We start from the raw sequence: 6,000 nt of genomic DNA on the forward strand, positions 1-6,000 counted from the left end.
GAACTAAGTGGCATAGTCCCAACCATGAAAAACAGCCCCAGACCATTATTCCCCCACCACCAAACTTAACGGTTGGCACTGTGCATTCTCCTGTTGAAGAGTGATTCTTCACTACAGAAAACGTGTTTCCACTGCTCCATGGTGGAGATCTTGTGTGCAGCTGCTCGGCCATGAAAACCTATTTCATGAAGCTCACAGTTCTTGTGCTGACGTTGCTTCCAGATGCATTTTGGAACTTGGTAGAGAGTGTTATGTGATCTTGTGTGGCCTACCACTTCGGGGCTGAGTTGTTGTTGCTCCTAGAAATTTCCACTTCACAATAACAGCACTTATAGTTGATCGGGGCAGCTCTAGCAGGGCAGAAATTTGAGATGTGATGGTGTGGGGGTGCTTTGCTGGTGACACTGTCAGTGATTTATTTGGAATTCAAGGCACACTTAACCAGTATGGCTACCACAGCATTCTGCAGCGATACAGCATCCCATCTGGTTTGCACTTCATTTGTTTTTCAACAGGACAATTAACTAACACACCTCCAGGCTGTGTAAGGTCTATTTGACCAAAAGGAGAGTGATGACCTGACCTCCACAATCCCCCGACCTCAACCCAATTGAGATGGTTTGGGATGAGTTGGACCGCAGAGTGAAGTAAAAGCAGCCAACAACTGCTCAGCATATGTGGGAACTCCTCCAAGACTGTTAGAAAAGCATTCCAGGTCAAATCAAATCAAATCTTATTAGTCACTTGCGCTGAATACAACAGATGTAGACCTTACAGTGAAATACTTACTTACGAGCCCCTAACCGACAGTGCAGTTTCAAAAAATACAGATAAGAATAAGAGATAAAAGTAACAAGTAATTAAAGAGGAGCAGTAAAAAATAACAATGTATACAGGGGGTGTTGGTACAGAGTCAATGTATGGGGGCACCGGTTAGTTGAGGTAGTATGTACATGTAGGTAGAGTTATTAAAGTGAAGATGCATAGATATCAACAGAGAGTGGCAGTGGTGTGGAAAGGGGAGGGCAATGTGAATAGTCTGGGTAGCCATTTGACTAGATGATCAGGAGTCTTATGGCTTGGGGGTAGAAGCTGTTTAGAAGCCTCTTGGACCTAGACTTGGCGCTCCGTTACCGCTTGCCGTGCGGTAGCAGAGAGAACAGTCTATGACTAGGGTGGCTTCAACACTGAGTAATGGCACTCAAGCTGCTTGATTTGGATTACAGGCACATTTTGTCTGAATTCAAGGCCTTTGGATCTCAAGCAACCTGCCCCACTCATTTGGGCTGCTCAGTTGGCCTACTCGGTTATTGAAGGTGGATTACTGCCATCTGCTGAAACATAAAAATACTGCCACTGTACTTCATTACATTTCCACTCCTGTTTTTGTACTATTGATCACAAACAGTCATATGTAGTATCCATCAAAGCAACATTCGCATTGCAAATTAAGGGAATTCTATTAATTTGGATATTTTCTCTGTACTTGAAGGGTGTCATTTCCAATGCTACCGAGTTGCAAACACTGATTGGCTGGTGAGTGTTGAGGCATTATCTTCTCTGTGTCAATCTGAAAATCCAGAGGTATTTGGGAGTAGGTCCTCTGTTATCCTGGTCAAAAATATTCTGGTAGAAAATTCCCATGACATTCTGAATCATAATCTAACTTTATTGTGGCCAAGGAACCTTTGGGCCAGCATAGTGCCAACCACATTTCTAATGATAAACACCATACAAGAGCTTTTAAACCCAAGCCTTACTTTTAGCATTGCACACTTTTTTTTATGTATCCTATGGGAGCAGCCAGAACATTTTGGTACTGAAGTTGAAAATAGGTGTAAAAATATGACTGAGTTTCCAAACCAGGGGCACAAATGAGCAATGTTTACTACCAAAAAATACCAAACATACCACATTTGTACACATTGTTGAAATTAAGAGATGGAATGGTGTGTTTTACTTTGTTTAACCCAGAGCAAAAAAACTACTGGCAGCATGGGATTGGTGCCAACAGCAAAGCAACTTCCCATAATGTATCATGGCGAGAAAGACAGAGCATGTAGCAGTGGGGGAATCATTCAAATTATGTGACACACAGGTAGCAAGTAAAATAGCCTGATGTGGACACCAATTTAGAGGCAAACTATGTGAAAGTGTCTAGGAGTCATCTATAGGCAATATACCACACAACATGACAAAGAGACACACCTTGAGATCATCATGCCAAACAGGAAGTGTAAAGTAGGTGCTTTCCTTGAAATACTGGGAAGGAGAGGTGAGTCTCAGCCGAGGTCCAATCATTCTGATATGTTCTGTCCAGTTGTCCCTCAAACAGGCCTGTAGGTGCCATCACCCAGCCTACTGGCTGAGTGAGTGAACTGTGAGCATGGCAGAGAGAGAAAGAGAGATCATTGCATAACTGTTAAGCATTTTTTTTTTTTTTTTTTGTATAATACTGTTCTAGAGTCTGATTGTCTCAGCATGGCAGGGTACTGCAGGGTTAGAGAGATATGCAAATTGCAGTCATCGGGCCAAGCTTTTTGCTTCTCATCAGGGTATTGTAGGAGGAAGTAGTGTAGGACCTTGAGAGTTTCTGGATAGGGCTGAGTGACTGGACTGTTGGAATGGTCCTGTGAATGAGAGAGAAGGAGAGTGTAGGGGGATTCCGTAATCAAGTAATATCAGACTGGATCTGTAAAATAGATTATCAGCCCCTGAAAGGTGGCATGTATACATTCAGAAAAGAAGGTCAATTGTCCTAGCGATTCATGTAGTATCCTCACACATAGCCTTTTCTATATTTGCCTTTCTGTGAGCAGGCAAGGAGGTTTGTGAATTATACCCACACCAATAAAAAGGCTGGATTTTAAAAACTTACTGCATTGGCTGATGTAACTGAATGAAGTTCATGATGATCTGTTCAGATGCCATACTGTGCTCTTCTCCTGCGGGCATATTATGAACCCACACACACAATATCAGCATTGACTGTAGTTTAACTGGATATTGTCGTGTTTTATGTGCAAGAAATACATATGCAAAGGCCCAGACAGGTAACCATTTACATTAACTGCAGTTAATTATTAACCTACTTAGTTAATAAGCACCAACATCAGCCAGCAAGAAGATCTAGTGAAGTGAGCTGCAAAAAGCAATGTAGAAATATCACCTTTCTGCAGCAGGTACACCTCTGGCTGGGCAGCTTAATCTTTTAGCTGGTTGAGGAACTAATTGACTTTCACTAGCTAGCATAACTATAGCCAGTAGCCAGCCTGCGAGCTAGTCGGTTAGCCAGCTTGCTAGCTAGTCAGTTAGCCGGCTAATGCTAGCTAGCCAGGTGGTGCAAGCCAACTTTGTTCAGTTGTTGTTGAGTTATACATATTTATTTTATGTTCCAATTTGTATCATCCTGTCACACAAATGTCTAATCCAACATTGCAGCTTAACCCAGACTGTAACCAAACACCCGTTATGCACAATCAATATTATATTAGAGGGCATGTATTGTATGAACAAAATGGAAAACAAAATCTGGGATATATTTTGGCGCTATTTGTTTTCTGTTAATCAATGCCCCATTTGCACACCATAAACGAGAAAACTTGTTGATTTCCGATTTTCATTCAAAAAAATTCTGAAAACAAACACAATACATGACCCATTTCCTGCTTTTCCACTGATTTGAATGGAAAAACCAATGAACAAACGATACACAGACCTTTGCACCAGACACTGGAAGATGAATTCCCCTTTTAGCAGGACAATAGCCTAAAACACAAGGCCAAAGCTACACTGGAGTTGCTTACCAAGAAAAGAGAGAATATTCCTGAGTGACAGAGTTACAGTTTTGACTTAAATTCTACTTCAAAATCTATGGCAAGACCTGAAAATGGTTCTCTAGCAATGATTAACAACCAATTGTACAGAGCTTGAAGAATTTAGAAAATAAAAATAAAAATTGGGCAAATGTTGCACAATCCAGATGCAGAAAGCTCAGAGCCTAACCCAGAAAAACTCACAGCTGTAATAGCTCCCAACAGTGATTCTACCAACTATTGCCTCTGGGGTGTGAATACTTATGTAAATTAAATATTTCTGTATTTCATTTTCAATAAGTGTGCAGAAATGTCTAAAAACATAATATATAATAATAAACATGTTTTCACTTTGTCATTATTGCTTATTGTGTGTAGATGGGTGATATTATAATATATATTTGTATACATGTTTAATTCAGGCTGTAACGCAACAAAATGTGAAATAGGTGAAGAGGTATAAATACTTTCTGAAGGCTCTGTAAACCATTTTTTCTCCACTTCCTGTCTGAATGACGTGCCCAAAGTAAACTACCTGTAGCTCAGGCCCTGCATATAATTGGTACCATTAGAAAGAAAATACTTTGACGTTTTTGGAAATGTTAAAATATGTAGGGGAATATAACGCAATAGATATGGTAGGAGAAAATCCAATGAAAAAACAACCAGAATATTTTTGTTGTTGTTGAGAAACCGTCATCTTTGAAATGCAAGAGAAATGTCATATTGAAATTGATAGATGCAATTCCTATGGCTTCAACAGGGTGTCAGCAGTCTATGTTCAAGGTTTCAGGCGTATAACTTCAAAAACGCATAAGAAATATCAGTTTTATTGGAGGGACACAATCTTGGAAATTTGTGTTTGTGCACGCCATGAAGAAATTATGCACCTGCTAAAATCGGTTTCCTATTGAACATACTTCTTTCCGAAATAAATATTATAATTTGACGACATTTTAGGGTGTCTGAGAAGTAAATAGAAACGTATTTTGACTTGTTGAAACAAAGTTTAGCGTTAGATTTTGTTTTGGTATTCTTTGAGGAGAGCTCTCATATCACATCTGACATAGTCACATGACATCATCATGGCAAACCTTCAGTTGGAAAAATATCAAATTATTGTTGCTAGGCTACCAGTTACAGTGCTTATAGCTTGCGGATTGATCACACCTTTAAAAATTATACCTAGTTTCTGCAAGAAGGATATGGATTTAATATTTGTCAAATTATTGTGCATGTCCTCAAAACTCAAATAAGCTTCAGGAATTGTTCTTATTTAGTATATCAATATCCTGATATGGACCATATATCCTGATATGGACCTTCTCAGCATTGTACGTGCTGAGAAAATATGCAATGTAGGCCAACTGTCAGTATTTGTCATCATATAGAGAAAATAAGATGTAAACATAAGCCTATCTCAGGATATCTAATGAGTCAATATCCGGCAATACCATGTACGATATCTTTTTACATTTTTTATTTAACCTTTAACTAGGCAAGTCAGTTCAGAACATATTCTTATTTACAATGACAGCCTAGGAACAGTGGGTTAACTGCCTTGTTCAGGGGTAGAGTGACAGATTTTTACCTTGTCAGCCATGTCAGGATTTGATCAGCAACCTTTTGGTTACTGGCCCAATGCTCTAACCAATAGGCCTGTTTAGCATGTTATTTTGGCATTAATACGTGTCATATATCAGTTTGCAAACCATGTAAAAACAAAAACAACATGTTAATAACGCCGCATACAAACTAAGTCTCTTTTTTTGCTTTCTTGAGTAAGGCAGCTCCAAAACAGGTGTTTCAGCCTAGATCAGTGCTTTCTGTGGTGGTGGTGCAGCCAGCAGAAATACAGAGCGTAGGGGTTGGTAATGTTCTCTAGTTGTGCCGTGATTGGCTCAGTGTTCTGTCACTCATGGAGACACTACATCACCGCAGAATTATGGGGAGAGCTCGAAAATTCAAGCCCCTTGGGTGCTGCTATAAGCTACATTAGAAGTGCCCATTCAAGAAGGCTCAAGGTCATTGAGCACAGATAGAATTATGTCAAATCACGTTATATCTACAGTAGCTTTGATTGGACTGATCATGTCAACATCATACTTTCATAATCTTAGCTAGCAAGCTAGCAGTCATCATAGACAATCTACCGGCAAAATCCTTTTCAATCCTTGTCATGTGA

This window comes from Oncorhynchus gorbuscha, linkage group LG06, assembly GCF_021184085.1.
Source record: "Oncorhynchus gorbuscha isolate QuinsamMale2020 ecotype Even-year linkage group LG06, OgorEven_v1.0, whole genome shotgun sequence".
Classification (NCBI taxonomy): Eukaryota; Metazoa; Chordata; class Actinopteri; order Salmoniformes; family Salmonidae; genus Oncorhynchus; species Oncorhynchus gorbuscha.